The sequence below is a fragment of the Cetorhinus maximus genome, unplaced genomic scaffold, assembly GCF_964194155.1.
Source record: "Cetorhinus maximus unplaced genomic scaffold, sCetMax3.hap1.1 HAP1_SCAFFOLD_1696, whole genome shotgun sequence".
Lineage (NCBI taxonomy): Eukaryota > Metazoa > Chordata > Chondrichthyes > Lamniformes > Cetorhinidae > Cetorhinus > Cetorhinus maximus.
Window position 1 is genome coordinate 9,575 of NW_027597636.1, and position 18,608 is coordinate 28,182.

The following is an 18,608-nucleotide window of genomic DNA, read 5'->3' on the forward strand; positions in this document are numbered from 1 at the left end:
TAAATCCAGGCGAAAATCCTGAGGAAAATGGATCACAGTATTTGGAAGGAGGTGCAGATAAGAAGTGGAAGATGTGAATGATGTTATTGGTGATTGAGAGGAATGCATTGCAACCTTGGGGCATTTGTAGGCCGATTATGTTCCACACCTTAAAAGTCAGAACAAACTGAGGCACCAGGTGGAAAGCAGCAGGTTTCTCCATGTATGTTGGCATATGGAGCAACTTTCTATATGCCCGGCTAGCTCAGTCGGTAGAGCATGCGGCTCTTAATCTCAGGTCGTGGGTTCGAGCCCCACGCTGGACGCTATGATATTTAGAAAAGCCAAATAAAATTCGTGCGGCTTGTTCCTCTCACCAGCTGTGACGTATTTCCATCGTTCGCAGTAATTTGCTTTTATCTTTTTACTTTTAAAATCTTGCTGCTTGAAATAAACACCAATTGCTGTGTCTCCTGTGAAACTTACAAGACAGACATTCACCACTGAAAGAAACTGACATACATCAAATTCAATGCATGTCGCATCTCTTTCTGCTTCTGTCTCTGCCTCGCCTCCAGCTCCCTCTGCCCGTCCTGCTCCCAGGTCAATTAGCTGTTGCTTGATGCCGACACAATCAATTCGTGGGAATGGATAAAACTCGTGGAAGAGACACCTGGATCCCACCTTCCTGGTTCTCCCAGATACTGATTACAGGAATGTGCCCAGTGCCGATTATCTCTCCCAGTTGTTCATCTTTTTAATTGATTTTCACACTGGATTTCAATGTGAAGAAAGCAGAGCTGTGATAAGCTTATATTGTTCAGCAGATGTACTGCAAGAAGGTACATGACAGGCTGATGATAACAGTGATCTTTGGACGCGGTGAGCTCCAGGGAAGGATTGGCACCATTGATGTGTCGCTCAATTAGTCTCGTGACAAATTTCGTGCTGGAAATGGCAAGAAAACTCGCAGAATTTGCTCCGTGTTTTCGTTTCAATAGAGGCGAATACAAGGTAAGAAAGAATACCTCGCTGGTGTGGGTTATAAAATGGCAGAATGACCCGTGCTGTTGGGAACCATAAAATTATAGAAAGTAACAGCACAAAGAGGCCATTCGGCCGGGCGCGCTGCTTTCAAAGAGCAGGAGTGATTGGTTGATCCATCAGGAGTGATATTTCTGCCAATGCAAAGAGTAGGCAGCAAAATTCATACTTGTCCCACCTATATTTTGCCTCACACCAACAATTCTATAGTCAGTGCTCCTCTCCTCTTTCTTCATTCCCTCACTCCACTTGAACCAAGTGTGATGTTTTCCAGCTCTTGAACTCTCACTCCTCTGATTCTGGTGGAGCTTTTAAACCTTTCCAGTCAATGAGTGATCAACACCCGTTCCGAAAAACTCAATAAGTGGACATTCCCTGACCGGGAATCGAACCCGGGCCGCGGCGGTGAAAGCGTCGAATCCTGACCACTAGATCACCAGGGAAGCTGTGCTAACGTTTTTCGATTTGGCTTAACTACGCTGCTTTTGCCTATTGTTTTTCAGTTCAGATCTCTTTCACCACAAAACTGCCTGTTTCGGTTCAAGATAAACTACTTCGTCATCCAATGAAAACAATGGTTGCTGTGAGCTGGAATATGAAATTGACAGTGAGGTGAAATAGCCCCCAAGCTGCTCATGTGTAACTTTCAATTTCCAAAACCCTCCACCCTATTCGCTGTTGGTCCAATGGAAGCGCCGATTCCTGGTCACTGGACATCATTTGGATTATGGAGGCAACTTTTGACATTTTTTTTTCATTCCCGATCTCTTTCATCAGAGACAACTTTCTCCGACCAAATGGTCTGTGTCAGATGAACACAAGAGACTTCTTAACCAATGAGTAGTACCTTTGCTGTTAGCTGGAACATGAAATCGATACTTTCCTCCTTTAAGACAGTTCTTAAAGTCTCCCTCTTTGACCGAGCTTTTAGTCATCTGACCGAAAAGAGGCTCGGTGTCACACTTTGTTATATAACGCTCCTGGGGAACGCCTTCTGACGTTTCATTAGGTTAAAGGCGCTTTATAAATATAATTTGTTGTTGTTGTAGGATAAATATAGAAAGGGCCAATTTCCTGTTTTATCTTTCACGCTGATGCTTTTCTCAGCGAGATTGTAACATGAATTCGCACAACTAATGCGAATAAAGTTTGCGGCGTTAAAAACGTTTTCACCCCCTCAGGGAACTGAGCCACATTGACAATCGCAGAGAAACAGACACACAGGGATGTACACCGAAAGTGACAGAGTCTTAAGGAGAGACACAGGCCCAGAAAGCAAGAGTGTCACCAACTTGGCTCCGTGTTTGTTCCATTTCCGAAAGCAAATTCCCTGAATGCTGACAAATGAATGGGAATCAGAAAATACGGACGTATTTGGATAGATTTCCTTCTAATTAACTGATAATTAATTTGGTTAAAATCAAAAATGGTGAAAACTTTAGTCAGCAGGATTCCAACCCTTGTGTTCATATTTCCAACAAACGTTAATCATCGAACTTTCGCTCACACTGAAATGAAAACGCTTGGATAACGCTCTTGCCATGTTTCAAACCGCAGCTCCATCATATGTGAAGCGAATATGACCCCACTCGCCTCTATCAACACTCCGCTGTAAAGAGCCCAATGGAGCTGTCTGCAATGTTAAGCGGTGACGTCATGCAGCAGCGCTTTGGGCCTTTATGTGTAGGCGAACATTTTGGGTCCAGTGACCACAATGTCATTAGGTTTAAGTTAATTATGGATACGGATAGGTGTGGTCCTCGAGTTGAGATTCCAAATTGGAGAAAGGCCAAATTTGTGGAAATGAGAAAGGATCTAGGAAGAGTGGATTGGGATAAGTTGTTTTCTGGCAAGGATGTGTTCAGTAAGTGGAAGGCATTCAAGGGCGAAATTTTGAGAGTGCAGAGTTTGCATGTTCCTGTCAGGATTAAAGGCAAAGTTAACAGGCATAGGGAACCTTGGATTTCAATGGATATTGGCGATCTAGTTAAGAAGGTGTATAGCAGGTATAGGCAACAAGGAACAAATGAGGTACTTGTAGAGTATAGGAAATGTAAGAAAATACTAAAAAGGGAAATCAGGAAGGCAAAAAGAAGACATGAGGTTACTTTGGCAGATAATGCGAAGGTAAACCCGAAGGGTTTCTACAACTATATTAAGAGTAAAAGGATAGTAAGGGACACAATTGGTCCCCTTGAATATCAGAGTGGTCATCTATGTGTGGAGCCTCACGAGATGGGGGAGATCTTAAACAGTTTTTTTTTTGCATCAGTATTTACTCAGGAAACTGGCATAGTGTATAAGGAAGGAAGGGAAACAAGCAGTAGTGTGATGGAACATATAGAGATTAAAGAGGAGGAGGTGCTTGCTGCCTTACAGTGAATAAATCCCCCGGGCCTGACATGATATTCCCTCGGACCTTGAGGGAGACTAGTGTAGAACTTGCAGGGGCCCTGGCAGAAATATTTAAAATGTCCTTAGCCACGGGTGAGGTGCCGGAGGATTGGAGGGTAGCTCATGTTGTTCCGTTGTTTAAAAAAGGCTCCAAAAGCAAACCAGGTAATTAAAGGCCAGTGAGCCTGACGTCAGTAGTAGGTAAATTATTGGAATGTGTTCTGAGAGATCGGATATACAATTATTTGGACAGCCAAAGACTGATTAAGGATAGTCAGCATGGCTTTGTGCGTGGTAGGTCGTGTTTAACGAACCTTGTAGAGTTTTTCGAGGAGGTTACCAAGAAAGTAGATGAAGGAAAGGCTGTGGATGTTGTCTACATGGACTTTAGTAATTTTGACAAGGTCCCACATGGGAGGTTAATTCAGAAGGTTCAGACACTTGGTATCCATGGAGAGGTTGTAAACTGGATTCTAAATTGGCTGTGTGGGAGAAGACAGAGAGTGGTAGTGGATGATTGCCTCTCAGACTGGAGGTCTGTGACTAGTGGTGTGCCTCAGGGATCTGTGCTGGGACCATTGTTGTTTGTTGTCTATATCAATGATTTGGATGATAACGTGGTAAATTGGATCAGCAAGTTTGCTGATGACACTAAGATTGGAGGCGTTGTGGACAGCGAGGAAGACTTTCAAAGCTTGCAGAGAGATCGGGACCAACTGGAAAAATGGTCCAGAAAATGGCAGATGGAATTTAATGCGGAAAAGTGTGAGGTGTTGAATTTTGGAAGGACAAACCAAGGTAGGACATACACAGTAAATGGTAGGGCACTGAGGAGTGCGGAGGAACAAAGGGATCTGGGGGTTCAGATACATAATTCCCTGAAAGTGGCGTCACAGGCAGACAGGGTTGTAAAGAAAGCTTTTGGCATACTGGCCTTCATAAATCAAAGTATTGAGTATAGGAGTTGGGATGTTATGGTAAGGTTGTATAAGACATTGGTGAGGCCAACTTTGGAGTACAGGAACGATATCAGTAAGTTTGAGAGAGTGCAGAGAAGATTTACTAGGATGTTGCTGGGTCTTAAGGAGTTGAGTTACAGGGAAAGATTAAACAGGTTAGGACATTATTCCTTGGAGCGTAGAAGAATGAGGGGAGATTTGATAGAAGTTTACAAAATTATGAGGGGTATAGACAGAGTAATTGCGAGTAGGCTCTTTCCACTTAGATTAGGAGAGATCAACACGAGAGGACATGGCTTTAGGGTGAAAGGGGAAAAGTTTAGGGGGAACATTAGGAGGAACTTCTTCACTCAGAGAGTGGTGAGTGTGTGGAACGAGCTACAATCTGACGTGGTAAATGCGGGCTCACTCTTAAGTTTTAGAAATAAATTGGATAGATACATGGATGGAAGAGGTCTGGAGGGTTATGGACTGCGTGCAGGTCAATGGGACTAGCGGAATAATATTTCAGCACAGTCTAGACGGGCCTAATGGCCTGTTTTCTGTACTGTAATGTTCTATGGTTCTATGGAATTCGGCTGTTCTCATTAGGAATGCTGGAGACAGGCTGATCAACAATGTCATCATCAAATGGAACAGCGCAGTAAGAGGACCTTCCACCCATGGTGTCTATGTCAGTTTTGTAGAAAGAGCTTTACAATTAAAGGCAATTTTCTTCTCTTTCTCCTTAACCCTGTGTTTTTCGCTTTCAAGCCATTGCTCAATTACTGTTTGGAAATTCGGTGTTAAGAAAACCAATATTGAAAGCTTCAGCTGGTTCCTCACCTGAGCAAATACGTCAGCCTTGCTCCAGGGACTGCCGTTTGCAGTGCTTTACTTTGGTCAGAAGTTCAAAGCAATATAATTTGCAGGTTAACTTGGATTTTTTTTTATTCATTAACATGATGTGGGCTTCGCAGTCTGGGCCAGCATTTATTGTCCATCCCTAATTGCCCTTGGGAAGGTGGTCTGCCTTCTTGAACCACTGCAGTCCATGTTGTGTAGGTACTTCCACTGTGCTGTTAGGAAGGGAGTTCCAGGATTTTGACCCAGTGACAGTGAAGGAACGGCAATATATTTCCAAGTCAGGATGGTGAGTGAATTGAAGGGAAACTTCCAGGTGATGATGTTCCTATCTATCTGCTGCCCTTGTCCTTCAAGCTGGTAATGGTCCTGGGTTTGGAAGCTACTCTCTTGGAAGCCTTGGTGAATTCCTGCAGTGCATCTTGTAGAGGGTACACACTGCTGCTACTGTGCATCAGTGGTGAAGGGAGTGAATGTGGATGTGGTGCCAGTCAAGTGGACTGCTTTGCCCTGGACGGTGTCCAGCTTCTTCAGTGTTGCGGGGGCTGCAAGCATCACACTCCTAACTTTTGCCTTGTAGATGGTAGACAGGCTTTGGGGAGTCAGGAGGTGGGTTACACGTTGCACGATTCCTAATGTCTGACCTCCTCTTGTAGCCACAGTGTTTATATGGCTAGTCCAGTTCAGTTCCTGGTCACTGGGAACCCCCAGGATGTTGATAGTGAGGAATTCAGTGATGGTAATGCCATTGAACAGCAAGAGGCGATGGTTGGATTCTCTCGTGTTGGAGATGGTCATTGCGTGACACTTGTGGGGTGCGAATGTTACTTGCCAACTTGTCAGTCCAAGCCTGGATATTGTCCAGGTCTGGCTGCGTTTGGACATGGACTGCTTCAGTATCTGAGGAGTCGGGTATGGTGCTGATCATTGTGCAATCATCAGCTAACTTCGCCACTTCTGACCTTATGATGGATGGAAGTTCATTGCTGAAGATGCTCGGGCCGAGGACACTACGCTAAGGAACTCGTGCAGTGATGTCCTGGAGCTAAGATGACTGACTCGAACAACCACAACCATCTTCCTTTGTGCTAGGTATGACTCCAACAAGCGGAGAGTTTCCCCCTGATTCCCATTGACTCCAGTTGTGTTCGGGAACCTTGATACCACACTCGATCAAATGCTGACTTGATGTCACTTCATCTCGGGAGTTCAGCTCTTTTGTTTGTATTTGAACCAAGGCCGTAATGAGGTCAGGAGCTGAGTGGCCCTTACGGAACCCAAACTGCGCATCAGTGAGCAGGTTATTGCTAAGTCTGTGCCACTTGATAGCACTATTGATGACCCCTTCCATTACTTTACTGATGATGGAGAGTAGACTGATGGAGCGGTAATTGGCCGGGTTGGATCATTCTCACTCTTTCTTTCCCAGTTTGGTCGGGAGAACGAGGAGAGACAGTGTAAATTACAGGGTTCCGGGGAAAAGATCAGGTAATTGCAGTGACAGGACGGGCAGAAAGACCACGTTCTCCGCTGTAACCATTGCATGATTTCATACAAATAATAGTAATAACCCAGCAGCTTCTGTAGTCATGGCCGAGTGGTTAAGGCGATGGATTAGAAATCCATTGGGATTACCCCGCGCAGGTTCGACTCCTGCCGACTACGTTTCTCATTATTTTGGATTTTATCGGCGCACAGACAGAGCTAATTATCGTTTGAATCGAGGGAAAGCGATCCAAACACACCCGTGTTCTCTTGTTTCCGTTCATTTGTCAGCCTTCTGCAAATCTCCAGTTGGAAATGGAAAACAAAACGGAGCCAATTTGGTGACATGATTTCACTGTGGCATTTGTCTCTCCTTCGGCCTCTGCCAGTCTCGGTGTATACCTGTCTGTGTTCCTGTGTGTGTGTCAATGTGGTTCAGTTCCCTGAGAAGGTGAACACATTTTTACGAGCACGAACTGTATTCACATTAGTGGTGCAAGTTCACATTACAAAGTTACAGTGAAAAATATCAGGATGAAAGAGACAAGAGTAGTTTGTCTCTTTCTATGTATGGACTACAACAACAACTTATATTTATAAAGCTCATTTTTCCTAATGAAACGTCACAAGGCGTTCCCCAGGAGCATTTTATCACAAAGTGTGACACTGAGCCACATAATCGGTCAGGTGACTAAAAGCTCGGTCAAAGGGAATGGCTTTAATAACTGTCTTAAAGGAGGAAAGTATCGACTTCATGTTCCAGCGAACAGCAATGGTTCTTCTCATTGGCTGAAGGGGACACTTGTTTTCCACCGACATAGACCATTTGGTCAAAGAAACTTGTCTTTGGTGAAGTTTGTAAAAGTAAACTCCACTACAGTTTGGCGGCCGATAAACAACTCCCGCCAATGTTTGCTGCTTCTTGCAGTTTCTTAGCTCCACCCAAACTGATTCTACATGTTGATCCCTCAATCTAAGATCCTCTCTCACTAATGTACCGATCTCGTTCCTTATTAACTGCGCGACTCCGCCTCGTTTTCCTTTTTGCCCATTCTTCCTAAATGACGAATATCATTCAGATCAACCAATCACACTGCTCTTTGAAAGCAGCACACAGGGCCGACTGGCCTCTTTCTTTGCTGTAACTTTCTGTCATTTGATGTTTCCTGACACCACGGTTAAGATTAACTTTCTTATCTTCCATGTGATGCTTTGAATTCAAGACGATGGGCAAATTCAGCAAGTTTTCTTTTTCGAGCACAGAATTTGGAACGGGACTCATTGAATCACATTTAAATGGCCTCAATCGTAAGATGCAGCTCACCGAGTCCAAACAGGCACCGTAAGCATTAGCCTGTTATGTACATTCTTGCTGTACATCTTCTGAGCTATAAGCTGATCACAGCTCCACTTTCTGCACATTGAAAGACAGTGTGAAAATAAGCACAATTTCAAACCTTAACAACGCGCATATTTGTGATTTTCTGTGTGTGTCAATGTCGTTCAGTTTCCCATTTTGACCACCCAAACATTATCCATGTTAGTTCTCTGACTTCATATCAGCAAAAAAAAAGCAGTTAACAGGACATTTCTCTCTTTATTTTGAGTGGAGACTGTTCAGCAACTAAACTTCTGGATGTTACAAAGCGGAGGATGGTTGAAGTTTTCAGATGATCTTATTATGTAACTGAGAATGCTCGACGGTCCGAATGGCCAATTCCTGAACATTATTTTTTATATCCTAATTCAGTGTCAATGTTTGTGTTTAATCTGAATGTGGTAGTGAGGCCGAGTTGGCTCAGCCGCTGGTTCAGTTTCGGATCTCTCTGGTGATTTGGGCTTTACTCCCATCGCTGCCAAACTTTCTGGTGCTTTGTTATTTGAGACGCTTCCAAAAAATTCTCCGTGCGGTGAAGGAGCAGCTGATCTGTGCAGTGTTGTATTTCAGTTGGAAGAATGAGGAGAGACAGTGTAAATCCCAGGGTGACTGGGAAAAGGTGGGACAATGACACAGACTGGAAGACCTTCTTTCACTGGAACTCCCTGTATTCATTCTACTATTTTAAACAAACAACATGCAGCCTTTACCCAGTTGTCTTGGCCGAGTGGTTGAGCCGTTTTTCCACGTGGTTTGAATCCTGCCAACTCCCCTTCTTCTCATTCCTGATTGACACAAACTGCCTGCAGAATAAATTATCAGTCAAATGAAAAAAAAACAACCAAACACCCCCGCGTTTCTGGCTTCAGTTCATCTGCAAACATTCACTATATTTGGAGTCTGAAATGGAACAATAATTGGCCAAGTTGGTGACATCCTTGCTTTTTGGGTGTTTGTCTCTCCTTCGGCGTCTGTCACTCTCATTGTATGTGTCTGTGTGTTCCTCTGTGTGTGTCAATGCGGTTCAGTTCCCTGAGGGGATGTACACATATTCACCATCACAAACTTGATTAACATTGGTTGTGCAACTTCATATTAAAATGGCAAAGGGAAAAATATCTGGATGAACGATGCAAGTGGAGTTTGGAAGGAGGTGCAGCAAAGAAGTGGAAGATGTGAATTATGTTATTGATGATTGAGAGGAATGCATTATCACCTTGTGGATTTTGTTGGTCGATTACCTTCCACAGTTTGAAATTCAGAACAAGCTGAGGCTCCAAGAGGAAACAACATTGACCTCCCTGAATTTTCACATAGAAAATAACGCGCGTGCATGTCCGGCTAGGTTGTGACAGAGACAGGGCGGGCAGAAGGTCCTCTTTGTCTGCTGTAACCATTCTATGACTTTATATAAATAATACAGGCTTACTGTCAAAATCTGTAGTCGTGGCCGAGTGGTTAAGGCGATGCACTTGAAATCCATTGGGGTTACCCCGCGCAGGTTCAAATCCTGCCGTCTACGTTTTCCATTATTTCTGATTTAAACCAATGACCTCAGAAACAGTAAATGGAATCGACATTTTCACAACACCTGCAGTAGCAAAGTTTGACCAGTGGATGGCAGTGAAACCATGATTGCTCACATCACATGAAGCAGGCGCTGTCTCAATTATTACTGCATTTGGCACTGTCTCTGTTCATATTAAATTAGACGCTGTTTCTGTTTCTATTGTACTATGACATGTCTCTGATCATATTAGAGAAGGTCATCTCTCGGTTGTTTCTGTAATTGGCTCAAACTCAGTTGTTTATGTACTGGACTAGGGCCACAATACCGTTGGCACTATCTCAGTCATGACTGCACTGAAGCAGGTCTCGACCAAAGTTACTATAAGCCATGCCCCCGTTTGCACTGCACTAGAGCTTGTCTCTGGTTATAGAAAACTAGAACATGTTTTTATTTGCATTTCACAAGACTCTGTCTCAGCTATTACTCCAGTAGAACCTGCCACGTGTCTATCAAACTGGACCCTGTCTCAGTTAATGCTGCACCAATACATTCCTCCATTCATATCATACAGTTCCCTGTTTCTGTTGTTATTGTCCTGTATCATGACTTTATTATTGCTGGACTTGTTCATGTCTCTGTTTTTACTGATCTTGTACATTTGCCGGTATTTACTTCACCAGGCACTGCGTCAGTTGATATTAAAAAGAGCCCTGAATTATGTGAAGCTCCACTAGACCCTGTATCAGTTTTCTTACACTGGATCCGGTCTGTGTTATTACTACACTAGGCAGGTTCGTATTACACAAGATCCGGTCTCAATTATTACTGCACTCGGCACTACCTGACTTATGTTTCACTCGGTCGGAGCCCTGCTTATAACGCATTCAATCATGTCTGCACTTATATTCCGCTAGACCGTATTTCAGAACAAGTTAAACGAGACTCTGTATCAGCCTGTATCACACTCGAGCTTGTCTGTCTTTTTAATTAAGATAGATCCTGTCTTTGCAGAGACTTTGTCTTTGAATCTCTGTCTCTGCTTCTATTCCACTCTCCCTTTCCTTGTTTTTACTCCACGAGATCAGATCTGTCTCTCTTAAACTGGCGGTAGTCTCCGTTATTACGACTTAGACTCTCTCTGGGAAGCAATTACCCTGGGCCCTGTGCCTGTAATAACTGCCCGATTTCACTTGATGTTGATCCAGGCCCTGTATCAGTAAATATTGCACTCACCCCGTCTCCGCTATTACAGCAGTATATAATATAGCACTGCTCCCCGTCCCTGTTATTCGTGCATTAGGTCACGTCTTTGCTTAAGTAACATTAGATTCTTACTCTATTATTACTGCACTAGTAATGACTCTGCTTAAATTGCACTAGGCCCTGTCTCAGTAATCACCACACCAGACTCTGTCTCTGTTGTTACTACACTATTCTATGTTTCTATAAGGTGGACGTTGAGTTGGAAATGGGCCTCTAACTTTGGCCTGAAACTACAAATTTCCCATTGACTGTTTGTTCCGCACAGCTCCAGATATTCATTTTCATTACAGCCAACAGTGTTACATATGAGACATCACCTGTTCTGTGTGTCGGTGTGAAAATAAATCATGCTGCATCATTCCACAAAGATAAAAGATTTATCTTCACCAGAATGTTTCATTTTATTTTATTTTCTCTTATTCAAACTGTAACTACAGATCGTCTAATAACGTAAATATTCATTGATAGTATATTCTGTTGTGTGCTCTTGTTTAGAAATTCCTGTCATACCAACCATTTCTTTGCTAAGATTGGCACGTTTGTCACCACACTCACTGAAATGTTTTGTTTCACCTGAGACAGCGCCTAACTCACTGAAACGTATTGTTCTCTCTCTCAGGTAAAAGCAAAATACTGCGGATGCTGGAAATCTGAAACAAAAACAAAAATACCTGAAAAAACTCAGCAGGTCTGACAACATCTGTGGAGAGGAATACAGTTGACGTTTCGAGTCCGTATGACTCTTCATCAGAACTAAGGAAATGGAGAAATGCAGTGAAATAAATGCTGGTTGTGGAGGGTGGGACAGGTAGAGCTAGATAGAGGGCCAGTGTGAGGTGGAGGCAAAGAAGAGTTGTCACAGACAAAAGGGTGTTGACGGTGGTGATATTGTCTAAGGAATATGCTAATGGGGACATTAAGGGTAGCAAACAGGACGAGCAAGTGACAGGTGGCCCTAGTGGGGGAGGGGTAGGGGGAAGGGATCGAAATGGGCTAAAATATGGAGATAAAACAATAGATCGAAATAAATTTTAAAATAGGTAGGAAAAGAAAAATACATTTTTTAAAAATATATAAATTATTGGAAAAAGGGAGATCGGAAAGGGGGTGCGGATAGAGGAAAGAGTTCATGATCTGAAATTGTTGAACTCAATATTAAGTCTGGAAGGCTGTAAAGTCGGAAGATGGGGTGCTGTTTCTCCAGTTTGCGTTGAGCTTCACTGGAACATTGCAGCAGGCCAAGGACGGACATGTGGGCATTGTCTGCGTCAGTGTGTGTGTGTGTATACGTTTGCATATGTGAGTGTGTGCCTGTGTGTGTGTCGGTGGTGTGTTTTTGTGTCAGTGTGTGTGGTGTGTGTTTCTGTGCATCTTTGTGTGTATATGTGCGTGTGTGTCTGTGTGTCGGTGTGTGCGTGTCTGTGTGTTTTGAGTCTGTTTGTGTGTCTGTGTGTTTTTGTATGTGTCCGCGTGTTTGTGTGTGTGTCTTTGTGTGTTTCTCTGTCTGTGTATGAGCGTGCGTTTGTGTGTGTGTTTATGCGTATTTGCGTGTATTTGTGTGTGTGTGTGTTTCTTTGTGCATGTATGCATGTATGTCTGTGTGCACCTGTGTATGTCTGTGTCTTTGTATGTGTGTATGTTTGTCTGTACGTATGTATTGGTGTGTGCTTGTTTATCTGTGCGTCTGTGTGTGTCTGCCTCTTTGTGTGTGTGTGTGTGTGTGTGAGTGACACGTCATATTGTTTGCAAGTAAATTTCACAATGATCTTTGTCATCCTTCCATTCTTGAAAGATGATGGACACGCAGCAAACAAATCTATTCAGATGGGTTGTCTCCAGGTGCTGCACAGTTTCTGATGGCTGAGCTCAATCCTTGAGGGGCAGTTTCTGTCACAAGTGTCTCACGTGAAGCTACAAGTGATGTTCTGGGTTGTTGTTTCCTGTCTTGGCGTCTGTTGCCAAGCCGCTGTCGCCATTGCGATGCACAACAGTCCACAGGAAGTATCGCCATCTTCCCCTGTCATCACCTAGTGAAATTCATGGATGATAATCGCTAATTAGGGCCTCCATATCACGCTTGTAAGTGTAACACAAGCAGAGCTTTGGACGTCTCACTGGCCGCCTGGCCCTTAGCTATGTGATCACCTTCCATCCTGTAAACGGGCCCGAGCCATCCAACCTCCCTCTGTTTGCTGAGCCTAAGGAGCTCTGTCTTTGTGAGGACTGCTGCTTCCTGATTGTGTCCCGCCAGGAGATACCCAATAACAACCGCACACAGTGCAGATGGAAGTCGCGGAGTTTCTTTCCTTGATAGGTCCTCCTTGTTTCACAGCCAGACAAGGTACTGAGGACACAGCCCTAATACACCATCAGCTTGGCCCCAAGGGTCAGCTTGATGTTAATCCATGTACGTTTCATGAGCCAGGTGATATCTGTTTACCCCGTGTGTGTATCAGGAACTGCATCAAGGAGCAGACTGTCTGTCACTGTTGCACTTGGGGAGCAGTATTAACCAACCACTTCCAGCCGGGTGTTATCTAGTGTGATCACTGGCGGAAGTGCAACACCTTTCCCTTTAAACATGGTTTTCTAGAAGTTTTTAGTCAAATAGAACAAGTTACAAGCATGGGAGAGATGGTAAATGAGTCGCTGTTGGTTTTACAGATTTCTTGTACACCCCTGTACAGGGGGTGGGGTGCGCTTATGGTCTGTCTTTGCAGGTTTATTGCATTGAAAACCGTGCTATTAATTCCAGAATCTACGATCATGTAGCAGCTCCAGTAAAACCTCCCCTCCAGGTGAGGTTCGGACTCACAACCTCGGCATAGCCCGCTGACTGCGCTGCTTTATAAGTACCGCGCGTTAACCGATTGCGCCACTGGAGCACTCACAAGGTGCACCATTTGACTTAGTTACATTTTTCACAGATCACTGGGGTCAGATGTGATTCCTTGATGGCAGATTAGTCAATGTGATCTCAATAAATTTTAATGATATTATATGAACTGTAATATATTTTGAATAAAATAACATGCCGAGAATGGGCCAGGGAAACTTTGTTAATTTTCACACACTGAGCATGAACACTGCCGGAGCTCTTGCGCCTTTTTCAATATTGTTTTTCTTAACTCCGAGTTTTCAAAAGGGAATTGGACAAATATTTGAAGTGGAAAAGCTGCTGGGTTATGAAGAAAGAGAAAGATATTGGGACTAACTGGGCAGCTCGTTGTAAAAAGCTGGCGAGGGCACGATGGGTCCTAATGAGCTGTGAACTTTTATGATTCTATTGCTCGATCAATTTCTCTATGGTGTTCCTAAATATCCCAGCCCAATCCCATTTCTGTAAAGCATAATCCGCATCACGACACAGTTTGAAATTCTTTACAAGTCCCTCTGGCTAACTCGCTGCGCGGGGTTTCTGTAGTGTCAGCCATGATCTTATTGAATGGTGGAGCAGCATCAAAAAGCTGAATGGTCGATGTTCCTCTGACCCGGGCTGAATGGCCTCAAGATTGTTACCTTGGCTCTGATTTTATGGAACTGTGAGGGGCTCGAGCGACAAAATGGTCTGTTCCTGCTGCTGTTTGTTATGTTCTTATTCAGCACCAATACCACTCAAGGCAATGGTTACTATCATATTGCCAGCAGTAGCGTGTTTGAGTGGTCGAAGGCACTGGATTTAGACTGCAGCCTCGATCGAGTCGTGGACTTGAATCTCATCACTGCCAAAGTTTCAGTTGGTTCGTCCTTTCAGACGTTTCATCAAATCCCTTAGGGGCATTTGACACATGACGTGGTTCGTCTTGCTAGGAAGAACAAGGGAGGCTGTAGAAATTGAAGGATGAGTGGGAATTGGTGGGGCTGAATGCTCTTATTATCTGCTGTTCATCCATAAGCATTCACAGAATCTGCAGTCAGAAATGAAATAAATCTGAGTTAAATTGGTGACATCCTTGCTTTCTGAGAGTTTGCCTCTCCTCAGAACTCTGTCACTCTCGGTGTTAATGTGTGTGTGTCAATGTGGTTCAGTTCCCCGAGGGGTGAACACATTTTTACCATCGCAAAACTTTATTCACTTGCATTATATATCTTCATGGTAAATGGTACAGAGAATAACAACAGGTGTAAAAGTTGCAAGAGGAGATTGACGCTTTCTGTGTTTATTTAAGTGGAGGCTGCTTATTGATTCAGTGTCCATAAGTGACACAGCGGAGGAAGGTTGAAATTTTCACTGAGCAACATTTGAACAGACAGTGGATTCACCCAGTGTGATGGTGTGTTCCAGTTCGGTATATGCAATCAGAGAATCAATTTCTATTCGTTGCTTTGAACCTAATCTTTCTAATAGGTTGGATGTTATGCACATGTTTCCCCCATTTTCTCGCTTTATTTGAAATGAATATTCATAAGTCTATTTGTGTGGGAACTAACTGATTAACAGCAGAAGTGGCAAAGTTTGGACAAGATTTCCTTGTAGCCAAAGGGCACAGAGCAGAACTATGCCAGTGATATAAGTAGAAGCAGGAAGAGAGGGAATCTATTTGACCCGAGGTGGTTTCAAACCATTAAACCTTCAGTTGGAAGCTAATTTCGTTCAAAAAGTATGCTATCGAAACACCCTAATGGTTCAGATTCTGTGCTTTCACCGCCTGGGTTCCATTCCCTGTCTCGATGTTGTGCAAAATGTCGTAACCAGCAGCCAATTTATGGTTTGGAAAAGAGTCATATTAAACTTGAAATCTTCACTCTGTTTCTCCCTTCACATTTGCTGTAAGGCCTGCTGAGAACTTCCAGCACTTTCTATTTTTATTATAACATGAATTATTGTCTTTATCATGCATGTGAACACAAGAAATAGGAGCAGGAGTAGACAACTCGGCTCATCGAACCTGCTCCATCATTCAATTCAATCATGGCTGATCTTGGGCTTCAACTCCATTATCCTGCCCGTTCCCCATATCCTTTAATTCCCCGAGATAGCAAAAACCTGTCCATCCCAGCCTTAAATGTATTCAATGATGGCGCAGCCACAACCCTCTGGGTAGAGAATTCAAAGATTCACAACCCTTTGGGTGAAGTAATAACTCCTCATCTCAGCCCTAAATTATCAGCTCTTTACCCTGAGACTGTGCCCCAGTGTTTTATACTCCCTGACCAGTGGAAACAATCTCTGTGTCCACCCGATCAAGCCCCCTCAGAATTTTGTTGGTTTCAGTGAGATTGCCTTTCATTCTTCTAAGTTCCAGAGAATAGAAGCCCAATTTATTCAGCCTCTCATCATAGGACAACCACTTCATCCCAGAGACCAATTTAGTGAATCTTTTCTGTACCGTCTCCACTGCCAGTGTATCCTTTTATAAATGTGGACATGAAAACAGCACACGGGATTCTCGATGCCGTCTCACTAAAACTCTTCTTTAAAAACATCTTTATTCTTGCTCTCCAATCCCCTTGTAATAAAGGCCAATATGCGATTGGGCTTCCTAATTTCTTGCTGCCCCTGCATGCTAACATTCTACATTGCTTGTCCAAGGACACCCAGGTCTCTTTGAACATCAGCGCATTCACTATCTCACATTTTAAAAGCATTCTGCTGTTCTAATTTTTATAACCAAGTGAACATATTCGCACTTGCCGACATTATATTCCATCTGCCATCTTGTTGCCCACTCACATGACCTTACGATATCTTTTTAAAGTGCTCTCCTCAAAGATTACCTTGCCACCAAATTTCATAAATTTTAGCTACAGGCCCCACTGAGAATTGAACTCATCACCACTAGTTTACAAGACCAGTGCTCTAACCACTGAGCTAAGGAGCCACTTACTGCATCTTACCGACAGCAAACCTCCCAGTGGAACGAGGAACAGGACAAAATTCTGCATGGATGATATTTGATAGACCTGGAAATGTCTGAGATGGAGAACAGAGAATTAAAAGATGCGACATGAAAACGGCAGAATTTGATGTGTGTGAGTTGCTTTCACTGATGAATGTCTGCCGTGGTAATGTGAGAGATTTTACTGCCGCATGTTTACACTGACACAAATATCACTCCAGACCAATCAATCGCAACTGCTGTTTGAAAGCAGCGCCCCAGGCCGAATGGCCTTTCTTTGCTGTAACTGTCTATAATTTATGTCTTCCAGCATCATTTCCCAGTCATTCCGACATTTTATTACACTCTATGGGAAGGTAATTTCTTATATCCTCGCTTTTGAAGCCAAGGCACTGAGCAAACTCAAAGTTTTTCATTAATTCCAGCACAGGGTTTGGAACCAGACCAGTTGAACGACACTTTATTGGTGCCAACCCTTCACTGCAGCTCACCCCTTAAAAACAGTGGCTGTCATTGCCCGAAGATGTCGTTTAAGATAAAATTCTGTAGCAGAAACTTATCTCTGGTGAAAGTATCTGAAAAAGGGCAAATGCGGCATGGATAAAGCACGTTGCAAGGGTTATAGACAGCTTTCCTCGTGATTTAGAGGTGAGGATTCGGCCCTTTCACCGCCGTGGCACGGACTCGATTCCCGGCCAGGCAATGAAGGTTTATTGATCTGGTACAAACTGTTAAAACAAGCCTGATTTACTTATTGATTGAAAACCGAAACACACAACAGCTCCGCCCGGATCAGTGGAGGGAGAGTTGAAGTTTCACATCAGAGCTGCAAATATCATACGTGGAACAGCTTCGAGAAGAAATATAGTTCCTAATGTCCGAAGGATATCAATTTGGGCTTTTTGCATTTATACATTCATTCTCTCGATGTGTCCATTGACTTAACCACTCGACCACAAGGACTCGGTGCCTGGCTGTTTAAATGTTGCTCAGTGAAGATTTCAATCACCCTCCTCTTTGTAGCGTGCAGACACTTAGTAGCTGAATAGTCTCCACCCAAAAATACAGAAAGAAAATTCCTCCTGAACCTTTTAAGCCTGTTTTTATTTTCTCTGTACGATCTTAATATGAAGCCACAAAACTAAGGTGAATAAAGTGTGGATGGTGAAAATGAGGAACTGAACCACATTGACACACACAGCGGGACACTCACAGACACATACATCGACAGTGACAGAGGCCTAAGGAGAGACAAACACCCAGAAAGAAAGGATGTCACCTAACCGGCTCAGTTTTGTTCCATTTCCGTCTGCAGATTTCGCAAATCCTTGCAGATGAATGGAAATAAGAAAGCGCGGGAGTTTTTGTTTGATTCTGTTTAGCCGATAATTAATCCTGTTGGCACCTGGTTAAAATCAGGAACAACGAGAACCGCAGTCAGCAAACCAACATTGGGAAAACCCCGATGGATGTCAGAAACATCGTCCTCAACTCTCGTCCACGACTAATCGCAATTCCTTGGGTAAAACATGTTCATGTTAAACCAGAGGCGGCTATAACGTAAGTCTTTCGGCCTGTCGTATCTGTGCTGGCTCTCAGGAAGAGCAACTAAACCAATTCCACACACCCGCCTTTCCCACACACCAATTTCTATTTACATTGTCTCTCCCCGTTCACCCTGTCAAGATAAAGGACCACAACCCGCCCCACTCCCCGTATTAAACTGGACTTTTTGTCTGGTTCACCCAAAGGGAATTCCTAACATGCCCGAAAGTGGGAAGCAGCTGAAAATTTGGGTGCGCTGGGATTCAGACCCACTCCTCCAGAGACTGGAACCTGAATCCAGCTCTCCAGTTTGTAGAGTAAATGGAGTTAGATTGTATATATCAGCTCAGAAATAATGATGACCAGCT

General features: G+C 43.6%; 5 non-coding genes across 5 annotated transcripts; 3 read left to right on the top strand and 2 right to left on the bottom strand.

Annotated features, from left to right (window-relative positions):
• Positions 1-233: 233 nt before the first annotated feature.
• trnak-cuu (transfer RNA lysine (anticodon CUU)) lies at positions 234-305 on the top strand. The gene has a single exon. It is a non-coding gene; the product is annotated as a tRNA-Lys (tRNA).
• A 1,089-nt stretch (positions 306-1,394) lies between these two features.
• On the bottom strand, positions 1,395-1,466 carry trnae-uuc (transfer RNA glutamic acid (anticodon UUC)). Its single transcript has one exon. It is a non-coding gene; the product is annotated as a tRNA-Glu (tRNA).
• A 5,336-nt stretch (positions 1,467-6,802) lies between these two features.
• Positions 6,803-6,884, top strand: trnas-aga (transfer RNA serine (anticodon AGA)). Its single transcript has one exon. It is a non-coding gene; the product is annotated as a tRNA-Ser (tRNA).
• A 2,638-nt stretch (positions 6,885-9,522) lies between these two features.
• Positions 9,523-9,604, top strand: trnas-uga (transfer RNA serine (anticodon UGA)). The gene has a single exon. It is a non-coding gene; the product is annotated as a tRNA-Ser (tRNA).
• Positions 9,605-16,604: 7,000 nt separating this feature from the next.
• On the bottom strand, positions 16,605-16,677 carry trnat-ugu (transfer RNA threonine (anticodon UGU)). Its single transcript has one exon. It is a non-coding gene; the product is annotated as a tRNA-Thr (tRNA).
• Positions 16,678-18,608: the final 1,931 nt, after the last annotated feature.